This window comes from Hylaeus volcanicus, chromosome 4, assembly GCF_026283585.1.
Source record: "Hylaeus volcanicus isolate JK05 chromosome 4, UHH_iyHylVolc1.0_haploid, whole genome shotgun sequence".
Lineage (NCBI taxonomy): Eukaryota > Metazoa > Arthropoda > Insecta > Hymenoptera > Colletidae > Hylaeus > Hylaeus volcanicus.
The window spans coordinates 17,892,593-17,905,332 of record NC_071979.1 but is presented as its reverse complement, the minus strand read 5'-3'; the positions used below and the strand labels follow the sequence as shown (position 1 = coordinate 17,905,332).

The window sequence follows — 12,740 nt, the reverse complement described above, 5'->3', positions numbered from 1 at the left end:
AATTGGTCTCGCGAACCGCGGGAAATGTAATTAACCGGCCTCCCTCGAATACTCCTACGCGCACCTTACGCAGTCGGAAACGTTGGCAGTTGCATCCTTGTTGAGATGCATTTTTGTCAGAGTTATCTTCATTCTTTCGTTCGAGCTGATCTAAACATCTTTTTGAAGAGAATTACACGTGTATATTTTGGTGGATGCAGCGACGAATGAAACTCCTGCGTCTGTCTCCAAATAATTGCATATCTTAGAGATATGAGCCGTTCATTCCACAAATCGATTAACTCCATAAAACATAAAGCTGAGAAATGCGATCAAAATGACCTCTGGAATCAATTATTTATTATTCAATGGCCAAAGACATTTTGTCATTTAATGGTGTTAATCTTTATTATTCAGGAAAGTTATTATAAATATAAAAAGTTGTCTATACCAAGTGCTTTGACACTTAAATTTAAGAATTTTCAATAAATGGAGTTAATCGATTTGCGCAGTGAACGGCTCATATACTACTTTTGAATGGTCAGAGACTGTCAGAGTGATTGACAGTGAGTAATGTAACCGTTGCATCCTCTTTCGATTTCTTCTTTGTCGCTAACAAGATTTTTCTTTTCTGTTTCAGGTAAGTCACGAATCTATAGCTACATCCCATAAGCATTCCTCGTCTCAGGTATTTATCATGTTTCCTTACAGTTAACAAATAAGTATTAAGGTATCTCAAAGAGAGAGTTTCTGTCAGTGGTAGTGCGTGAACTAGATACGATCTCTTTCTAATTAAGCCTAATGTTCGGAAAACGACCGCAACCGCCAAATGAAACAAACTGGCCCGTGAAAGTCAGTAGTATGTCGTTCGAGATAATTTGATTTAACGTTTGCGTACTTATATGGTTTCTGGCACTCCCGGTCAGGTTGAAGATTGAGTCTTTAATTTCGCTCCGAGAAATAGGCGTGACAGAACCACTTTGTTTTAAGAATTACGGCCAAAATCTTTGTCAAATTGGTTTTAAAAGAACTAACGTGACGAAAGTACCAATTTTAAGCAATTGAGAAGATTAGTCGCTAGTTGATGTTTACAGTCGTTAAAATGATGCAATTCAGTGCGAATACACGCGCTTCCAGTTATTTTGAGGGGGAATGGAACTGATGTAACACCTGGACGGAAACGGACGTGGAAAAACCTGCTTCTTACCGGGCAACGGTGACTGTATGAAAAAGGTATTCGCAACAGGTCTTCGTTGCTCGCGTGTCGCACGATCGCGACGTACCTACACCTCGTCCGTCGCTTCTGGCGAAAAAAAGATTTTTATTCGCGACTTGTCGGAAATAATCTCGTTACCTCGCTCCACGCTTGACACATTCCCTTTTTACTTCGCTCCATTTACGTGAACCAGTGATTCTTAACCACTGAATGTCGACACGTGCTGTGACGAAGACTAACTCTGTTTTGCAGATGTTTGGCAACACATCCGAGGAATTACTATATTTTTCACTCATTTGAGGACTTCTAACACTAGATGATTCAAGACCTAGAATTGAATATGTTGAATAGTGTTTTTTTTTTCAAAAGGAAAATAAAAAAATTCAGGGTTTAGTCGGATAAAAAGATTAACCATTTGAGTGCCAAAGAGCGATATATCGCTCCTTCATACACTTGCAAAAAGGGCCATATATCGCCGCTCGAGGCTGTAAGTGCTATAACTCATTAAAAAATCAATGTTGCCTTACCAAAATAACGTCAATATCTAATGCATACAGAATTGTTTGTACACTTCAATTTTATTTCAAATTTTATTCAAATACCGTTAAACGTCAACGAAATATACATTTTTCTTTACAATCATGCATCTTTGCTTAAAATTGTCTGGTATTTCTCAGATATGTATGAAAATTTCCTCTGCCATTCGAAGGGTTAAGAACCACTGACGTAAAATCTCACGTACCTAGTTAGTAACGCACGTGTTTGGTACAGCGTCGCTGAATGTCTCAATCGAATTCAGAACCATAAAATCGTTGAACGCCGTCCAGCTCGTAGGCTTATTAGGCGGCTGACAGCTTATCGTGTCAGCGTGGCCAGCTCGAAACGCAGTAATGAGCACGGAAACAGAAACGTCGCTTCCGTACACAATCCCGCCACTCAAGAATCACCTCGCGCGAACGCGAGTCAAGCGGGCTGCATGTTAATTGACGCGATCTCTGATTGGAGTTAATAATTGTCGCCTGTTCGAAGATATTTTTTCCTTGGTTTCTCCACAGTCTGATCGTGGCGAGAATGAGACGTTGGCGTATCGACACGTTCCTGACACCGCGAAAATGAATGCACATCCTTTACCCATTTTTATACCTTGGGAAATATTTTTAGCGAGCGTTGGGTGGGTCGGTGATGGATCGAGGTAGCGAACGACTCCGATGGTGTTGAGTATAATGTGTATTATTAAATATAACAAGGTGGTTGGCAATGACTGAGACCTGAAAAATTCACGCATTGGTACTCTTTATTCTTGGTTTCGTTCTGATCTCTGCCACCTTTGAGGCTGCAAGGAAAATTGATTTTCCCCAGCCACTGAACATCCTCAAAGATTGATTTGCATACACTGATAAAGTGTAATGAAACACAGATTTCTGACTGCGTCGATAGATTTCAAATTTTTAGCGTGCAATGACTAGAGGAACTTCTCCGCGCAAAAATATTTTGCGATGCTGGTCGCGTGCAACAAACACGAACGTGCGCGGAAGTTTGGCCCACTTGTCGTGTCTGCGTTCACGAAATTTTTTTGGTCATCGTTGGTAACCATCGTTATGTTTACGCCGGACAATAATTCTGCTCTGCGAAGAATGAAAATTTATCCGTCAAGTCCTGTTCCAGTTTTATCGCGCTAGTTTGGAATCTCTCGAAACACTTGGCGTATTTTTAATACTTTATGCGTCATTGCACAGGGCGAGGCGCTTGAAACAGGCGACCTGAATATATTGTCTTCATTTTTATGGGAAGTGTCCTTCGTGTTCTACCATTGCAAGGTAACTTCAACGTTCCAAATGAAAAATTACGGGGAATTTCAAAAAGTATACCAGTACTAAAGATACTAAAGACCAAGACGTCACGCGGCTAGACGTTCTTCTACCCTCAGTTTTGTATCATTGATAAGGCAAAAGTTGCCTTGCCATTAGACGCAACCGTAATTCATCAGGTTCTGACTTCAGAGCACTCGAGTGGAAGCATTAGCCGCGACCTAACGTTCTTCAAAGTGGCTACTCAGTAGCTAATCTTCTTAAATCTGTTAATTTTATCAAGTCGCTGGCAATTGTGAAACAACGCACTCCACCTGACTTATTTTACGCAATTTATCGACTACATCTTCCAGAACTCTTGAGCGTCTCGTATATCATCCTGCACGTCCAGCCAAAATAGGAGCCAGTCGGTCGAATATTTTCTCGATTCAGCTCAGCTCTATTCGCGGATGTCGATGCATCATTAACGATCTCCGCCTTATCGCCCTACCATATTTGAACGAATGAACCGCATCCGGTAGCTTCTGGCGATTCGTCCTCTAGATTTCTTCTTTCGACAACCGATATCGACTACTATGGACGTGCAGCGAGGAGACTACTCTTTTAAGTCGATGTACGCTTGATCTCATCACTCGGAGACACTCGTTATTCGGATTGCTAAAATAAAAGACAATTCTCTGGCAAGTTAGCACACGTTTTCGCGAGTCGCATTATCGAACTGAATCTTTTCTTGGTTCCCAAGTGCAAAAGAACGGCGTGTGACAAAGGAAATAAATTTATAAAACCATGCTGTTATCCATCAAGCGTTTCATTCGCGACCCTTGGAATTCCGACTCATCCCGGCAATAAATAAAATTTTGATTAGCACGATAAAATTGAAGGTGTCGTGAACACAGATGATTATTTTATTGCATAAGCAATGAATGAAATCTAATTGCTTCGTGAATCTGATGCTTGAATTGGAGTTCTATCTCGATCCACTTATTCACATGGATCTCTACATCAGAGTCACCCTATTCTCGGTCTCTGACGCCACCGTCGGACGTTCTGACGGTTCGTCGCCGTGACGCATGTCCTGAACTAGCGCTGCAACGATGAGACTGTATTATTTTTAAGGCTCGATCGTTCATTCACGTTTTTTCCAGGAACGCCCTGAGTCAGCGGCTGTGGATGGTCCTGGGAAACAGTTCTTTTGATTTCCGTGGAAAGATCGATCCTCGTCCACTATAACCACTAGTAGCGATGGAATCGTACTGCCAGTTATGAATAATTCTCGAACAATTCGATGCAGTAGCACTCGAGTGACTATTTAAGAGTATTCTTTTCAACATTTGCGTTGTCGTGTACATTCCAATCGTAACACAGTATAATATAAAAGGTACCAGCAAAATAAGGCATAATACTGCGAAATACAGTATATTCCAGCATCATAAAGCATAATACCGCAAAAATACAAAATATTTCTGCGTCATACAGCATAATACATTGTCTAATAGCATAATGCAACAAGATAGAACGTAATACTTCATATCGCAACACAGTATAATACAGCAGAATATCGTACTATACAAAAAATTTCAAAAACTTTCCCCTCAAGTTATATATGTATTTCTTTTTTTTTTTTTTTTTTTTCATACAAATGTATGTAACAATTTCAAAGATGTAACTTGCGACTTCTACCTACCTTAGTTTTGTGGATTTCTTAATTCTTTTAGATTACGTTTGAATCGTGCACGTGCACCGTTGCACCATGATTATTATAGTTCACGTGGAATCCATAGTACCGATTCAGTATCATTCCCATCACTGACCACAGGTGAAGACGCGTGTTTATTTCGAATTGCTGTCTAGTGGGTGAGTCATCGGAAGAGATTCCCATCCTTGCCTTCCTCAAGGTCGACGATGACCACGACCTTCGGATGCTACCGATCTTTAGGCGCCATGCAATGCCAGGCGAAATAGTTTCGAAATTTTTCTTTTTATTTTTCGGACGTAGCCAAATGCCGAGAACGACGAACTGTCTTTCGAGAAACCTCATGAATAATTATGACAAACGAGATAGCACTTAAGTAGTTAAATCGAAAAGCGGTTAGCTCCTGACCGAGTAGGAACGAGAAAGTACGATCGAGCCACCTAATGAGAGTTTTATTAACATTTAATCTGATAACATTCGGTCTAATATGTATCGTTTATAAAATGATAATCGTTAATAAAATGAAATCGTTTATAGTCATTCGTGGCGTCTAAGAAGAACTATCAATTTTTAAATTTATGTTCTAGAGGAAATTTTTTCTTATTTTGCAGAAACAATATTTTGACCCGTAGAGGGTTATAGTTGTGATGAATAAAGCAATACAATATATTGGACATTAATTAATCCGTAATGAAATGAGACGGAAGTAGGAACCGTTATCATTCCTCTACCACATAATCACTTATTAGTTTACTGTATCAAACTCGAGTCACGAAATATGTAGTAATAAATGTTACTCACAAGCCAACGGCTATTCGACACAGTAAAGATCGATATCAGACTTTCTTAACTACGCTTAATTGGCCACCCATGCGGATGTGTACCCGCCGCGCTGTAAAAAATGGGAACTAATTTTCTACGGGAAACTAATACAGCCACTTCCTGATTTTCTTTCTTTCGTTTGAGTAACCGAAGGGAAAACTGAACAAATTTTCGCGATTATGATTCCATGGGAAAGGAACAACCACCTTCGTTAGCCTTACAATTCTCTCGTTAAGGCAACCTTCGTATTTAAGAACAATAACCTCACGCTACAGGCTATCGCTTCAACAATAATTTTGAGGAGGAACCGTGTGTAAGTTACAAGTTCACGACGTTGAAATCTCAATTGAAGGTGTCGAGTAGCGATGGGTCTGATACGATTAAGTGCGAATTATACCCAAAAAATTTAATACCAACGTACATACGAGGTATCGAAAACCATCGAAATCCAGAAGAACAGTTTCCAAAGCAGTTCTTTTTCCATAAAAATACCAAAGGATTTCAAAAAAGTAATATAAATTTAATCAGAATTTTAAATACATGGAACTCGGCTGTTTTTTTTTTTTTTTTTATTATTGACTTTTATTGACACTGTTCAACACCAGATTGCAATCCAATGGTTGTTATGGATAGCATTGATTCAGTATCAATTCCATCACTACCTCAGCGATGTTTAGATATTTTTTCCCCACGCTCACACGTGGCTATTGTCGCTAAGATTCTCGCCGTCACAAAAGCGTGTTTTCCCGCAATTTTGCGCAAAAGCGAGACTGCAGTTTCTCGCGTTATCGGGCCTATCTTGGGAACCGTGCCGAGCTGATTAATTTCAAGATCACGGCGAGGAAGTTCTTTACGACCGTGCGATGTCACGGCCTTTAACCATACCTCGACCTGACTTTACTTTCTGTGGGCAATCTGGGACGTAGAAATTTGGAAAGAAACTACATTTCCCTTTTCTGAGAACATGCGCGCCTGTGTCGTTGAGCGCAAAGCTAACGAGAATAAAAATCGTTGCATTCTCTGACTCTGGTTTAGTTATTTCTCTTATTTTTTACTCACAGGTATTAAATATTTCAATACACTTGTTAGTAGATTAGAAATTTCTATATTACTTTAATTTTCTTGTTTGGGGGTATTTTTTTTTTTTTTATCAAACAGTTGATTATTTTAGTATCAAAGCAGTAACCTCTGTTGTTACTTTTTCTCGTTTCGGTGAGTTCAATGCTGGCACAGTAGGGTGTGTGCATAGTATGGTAAATTCAGTGATGTTCAGTGTCCCTCGCCACAGAAAGTATCAAAATATACAGTATTATTCCTAAATAATGCATATCCTAATCACTTTATAGTTCGAAACGCGAAGTGCTTTCATAAATGCATTTTACTCACGAACATGAGAGTGAAATCGAAATAAAATTTCGTTACGTTGTTGGAATACACGGAAACCATGTTCAAGTATATGTTTTCAGGCTAATCAGACCAAAGTTTTCCTTCAAATTGTTGAACGCAAAATCACTCGAACGGTACTTGCGCAAGTGTACAAGTCTGTCGAGATGATCGTCGGTAGTTGAACGATAAATAGAACCGCAAGTTAGAACCCAGTTAGACCGCAATTAGAACCAATCCATTTGACTTGGTTCTAATCGAGTCGTTAACAATTGAACTGTTCATCGACGGCATGATAGCTCTTTTTTTTCAATCCTTGTGCTGAATACTCTTGGCCTAAGCTCTTGTGGTTGTTAGGAACAGAAGATTGTAAAACGTATCTTAACTTGAAAATTAATACTCTAAATATTCCAACTTAATAAACACAACAACAAAATATGGTAAAGTTTGACAAACGCACATACGCGTTTATAGTCCACGATAACTTTCTCTAGACGCGTCCATAGCACTCGAACGGTTAAACGCATAAATTGCGACCGAAGATTTTTATGCGACTGGTGGAATGTCGCTGGTGGTGGTAAATAAATCTCTCCAAGTTCGCGACGAACAACCGAATGGAGATGTAAAAACGGAAATTGAAGAATGCATCTTTGATGTGAAAAGCGACAAAACGGGTTACACGTAAACAAGAATTTACGAAAATAGCTTTATAGTATTTCTCGGAACGTGTTAATGCAAATTCTTGCGGATTCTTATGTAAAGCAGCGAGCGTGAAACAGATTGGAGCAGGTTACAGGCATGTCGGAACGTTCTATCTGCAAAACAACGAAAAATCAGATGGAACGGATGAACACAAGTTTTATTTTTATACTTGTCTTCGCACAGGGTGTTCCAAGATTTTCCAACCGAACTATGTCAGTATTTTCTGTGCGTAAAAATAAGAAACGAATGATACGCAAAGCTAGACACATAAATTCTTTATTGAGAAGCTATAATGAAGATATGAATAATGAAGGATGCAGTCGGAATTGCTCCTATTGCCGTTACAGTATAGGGTAAAAGTGGGTCAACGATCTAATTCGTTTAGGTGACCGTATTTACTACTAGAGATAGTTGAAAGCTAGCACTGTGACGTCTATTAATCACTTACTATTAAATTCCAATTCAAAATGTCGGTCATTCTTATTAATGCAAGACTGGCATCGTTTGAAGAGCTTAATTTATTGCCTTAACATGTGCATTTCGTTTCATCTGAGCGAATGCGTTAGTTCTTTGCATTCTTGATTCCTGGTAGTGTAGATTAAATAAACATTGTCAACCTAATTTTACGCTGCACTGACTAACAAGAACACAGTAGCGACGTTCTCTTTGGAATAAACTACTAAATTTTCATATGTACACGTATACTATGTAAGTATATTTTCGGTTTTTATTACCTCTTTCATTCAATGAAATTATTTTTTCTACAACTTATTTTGGAAATTACTGAAATTCAGAAATACTGAACTGGCTGCAAGCATGAATTACATCATCAATTTTGATACCAGCCTTCCTTGACTTTATTCGTACCTTGCACAATCGATTACACATGGGTTCGGGTCTTCCAATTGGTACTGATAATGCTAATCCTGTTATAATTCCATTTCATGCAACGGAAGCTCCATTCGACCTTTCGAATAAAATGAGTTTTACCTATAAATCTTCCAGAGATTTAATCATCCTCCTTGTGCACTAAAAAGACACGAAGACACCGTCATTGTGCTCAGTTCGGGAGAACGCTGCTTGCGATTCATCGACATTGTTGTCGGAACTTTCCTGCGACCGATTTTCCCTTTCGCTCGCGGAATTAGAAATTCGACTTAAACGCGGCCGCTCTTGTTCCGCTCCTCATTATGAATTCCTGTCGGCGCTTTTGTCTGTATTCTTACACGTACAATGACCTTCTGTTGGGAGACGAGTTACCCAGCGAAAGTGTCATTGCTCGTCGTTGCATATTGCCAGGTACATCCGCCGCTTTCGCCAGTGATTTCTTGAGGTGTCCCATTCTTTTCGGCATTTTCCGTGATTGTGCCTAGCGCGCTGATGTCCGTGCTCGAACCGTTATATCATTTGCTGTCACCCAGAGAATGTTTAATTCAATGTTTATCATATTGTTGTCCACAGTTCGTGAGAAGGTAGGAATCAATTACGAGATCGTGAGTTTATTTTTGAACCCTATATGGACCCGTATAACTTTTAGGTCACGTGCTAATACATCGACATTTTACTAAATAATTCGAGTTCTTTTTCACAAGTTGACGAATACGTCTTAATTATATAATGTTTCTGATAACCAATAACAATATCGATAACGGTTGGCAGCACCATAAACCTAAAATATTAAAGTAAATGCCTTGCAAGTTGTCTGCAGAAACAAAATTCTGCCCATAGAGGGGGGTTGTATAATATTAGATGTAAGCTTGAGTAAATTGGTGCACCATTAAATTTTTTTGAGTGACATAGTACTCCCATCTTCACATGCACTAGATCTAATATGTTCATTTTACCTGTCTTCCTTTACTAAATAGTCCAACGAAGACATCGAAGAAAATAAGGAATAAAACACTTTTGAAACCTATTTCTACAAGTCCTTGCGTTGAACCTCGACGCATGACGTTGTACTTCCTAGAGTAATCTCCAGCCGATATTTCACGTTAAACACCAGTCATCTGACGATATATCGAAAGCACATATCTCGTAAAAGTAAAACGATTCTTGTTTCAGTCATAAATAATTGAGTTTATACGAATTCTGTTCCACGTGAGAAAAGCAACGAACCGGTATGTCGGATATACGTCATTCGTTGCGAGGCGATACGAAACGGGGAGAGACAAGAACGATTATTAGTGAATGTATCCTTAATTGTTCCAACGTCTCCGTATTTGCGCATTCCGTATTCGCGGAATTTGCCTATTCACAGCTAGGCATTTGTGGCTGCTTTCCATATTGGTGAACCGAAAAAATTGCAGCTTACTCGAATAACACGCAATAACACCAGCGTTGCCGTAAAAAGAGAAAATATTGACTGCAAAATGTTGGATAGGAGCGTTGTAGGTTCTCATTAGTCACCATTATAAATGAGTCAGCGATTATCAGAGTAGCCTACTTGAAAAGTCTGAAAATATTGTGTTGTATCGATGCCGTATTACTGTGATCTTATGGAATGGATAACCACGTTTCCAATCTTTATTCGGCCATATACATCCCTCGATCTTTTTTTTTTCCCCTGTCTGTTTTATGTCGCATCGACTACAAGATCATTAGCGACAGAACTATTTGCGATTTTTTTAATCTTAGAATATATATTAATGTCTTTGAGGAAGTCTATTGTATTTCTGATATGGTCCTGCACTGTTAGGGTTGAACACAAATCCAAAATTCCTAGAACTCAACACTAAATATGTCCAATACAAACAAATGTATACAGATGCATCGAAATCAGAGCGAGGCGTTGGATATGCTATTATTACAGACAATTAAAAAATCCAACAGAACCTTCCCAAAGTGACATCTATCTTTACTGCTGAAGCGTATGCAATCCTAAATGTCCTGAAATATATAAACGAAAATAATGTACAAAACCCTCGATCTTATTTGTACCGAAGATATCGAGAAATACTTCTGCATTCTCGCGAAGATTGTAATGCACACCGAGCCACGGGCAATGAGCATTAATATTCAAGCGCTGAGTTTCGTCATTCAATTTCTCGTATTCGCGTTCTTTGTAGCGAAAATATCTAGGAAACAGTTACGTGGCGGTAATTCATGGCGGGAGTCACGAATACGGTGATTACATTGCCCCGAACAGTTCACTGGTTTTGCAAAACGTTATCGTCGAAGTCTTTGGGTACGAATTTCGATTCAACCCAGGGCTGAGAAATCAAACCTAATAAATTGCGTGTCGTTCATACTCTGCGTAAACCTTCGTACTCTCCAGCACAAATTTTATACGGTACTTGAGGATTTTTTAACTCTGATACTTCCATCGCTTAAAATATTTGTGTTTAACTTTGTAAGCTTAGACTTGGCCGGGGAAAAGATGGGCTTCTCGAATATTTGTTAACTCTAATATTCCTATTACTTGATTTTTTAACTATAATATTTCTATTACTTGAAGCATTTGTTTTAAAACCTGTAAGAACTAATAATTGACTATAAAATTACTAGTCCTTACAGGTTTATATATAAATACTTCAAGTAATAGGAATATTAGAATTAAAAAATCCTCAAGAATCCCATCTTTTCCACGCCCAAGTCTAAGTTTACAGAGTTAAACACAAATGCTTCAAGCGATACAAGTATCAGAGTTAAAAAATCCTCGAGAACCGCATTTTTTTCCACGCCCAAATTTAAGTTGACAGAGTTAAACACAAATGCTTCAAGACATAGAAGTATTCGAGTTAAAAAGTCCTCGAATCGCTTACAAAAACTCCTCGCCAATCTTACAAAGTCACATTCGCCAAATCACGAAACGCTATATCACCCACCGTGAAAGTGTCAAGATCTGTTTCCCTTTGTTCGGACACCGTGGTTGCCTGATAACCCGCGCGATATCATCGAGCCGCGATATATCGTTGCCGAAGAGACTCGCCTACGTTCCCTGTCTAAGCGTTACCGTGTCTTGCTCTCGTTGTTGTACGTGGTGAAGGGTGTGTGCAAACGGTTCCACGAGGGGGCAAGTGCCTAGGCGTGGCTCATAGGAGAAATAAGAAAGGGACCCGTGTACGGGGCACGCTCGTGGCCGTATCTACTGGAAAGGCCTTACATTAGAACACGGCGACGCCGCCGGAATGTTAACTTCCCATGCCGGGCTCTCGTGACCGACGCACCAAAAGAACAGCCGAGTTTCGACTTGGCCCCGTCGCACTTCGCAAGGCGAACGTGATCGAATCCCGGATTCGTGCACGACAAGGTTGTGATCCCATGGCCCGAGGTACATCGAAGAGTCTTCTTGGAATTAAATTGGCGAGATTCTTGAACGACTCGTCCTTTATCCTTCCATTTCTTTCGTTTTTATTTTACTTGACGTTTACTGGTCTTTATTATAGCCTGGCGAAATTGGACACCAACTGGATTGTAGTTTCTCTAGGTTACGGAGCGAAATATTGTACTACTAAGACATTTAAACAAAACTTGATGATTGGAGGATTTGCGGTATGCAAAGATAAATTGGATGCAAGTGAATTAGTCGAGCGTGGGAGCCCTGAAATAGTTTCCAGGCATTCTGTAGAGAGTATCCCACCCAACTGAGCTATGCAGTGTCTCTAAAGTAGTAGGAAATGGACGAAACATGATAGTTTGATGAACAATATCCCTATATTACTATTACGCACATGTATACTACTTTTTAATAATCGCAGCCCCGAAGATGACCCAAATCCACTAAAAAAATGTGCAAAAGACGAAGTGGATCAGTTTAGCTAAGGTTTAACCCTGTGTACTCCTATGTCGAGCGTGACTCGACATCAGTTTTTATCTCAGGAGCTCCTTTGTCGAGTCCCACTCGACATTCTTTCATTTCAAATCAATAAGGAAGGCCTGGAACATATGATAAACACGATCGTTCAGATGGAAAAACTCATTTCATTTACTTGCAGGAAAAAGAGAAACTAACTTTTTTGCGAAATGTGTGAAAGAAAACCAGGATTGTATTCTAGAAATTGTTTCAAGAAATATCATACCCATGGAAATTACAAAATACAACAATAATGCGAATAAAACTGATATTTAAGTGAATTTGTTTGTTTGTTTCTTTATTTAAATTACTTTGTTTTTTAGTTAAAGTAAGTTTCAAATAAAA

At 39.2% G+C, this 12,740-nt stretch overlaps 1 protein-coding gene across 2 annotated transcripts in view; it reads left to right on the top strand.

Moving 5' to 3' along the window:
- LOC128874576 (N-alpha-acetyltransferase 15, NatA auxiliary subunit) overlaps positions 1 to 12,740 on the top strand; it is a 49,601-nt gene that overhangs the window by 24,167 nt on the left and 12,694 nt on the right. The window lies entirely within an intron of this gene.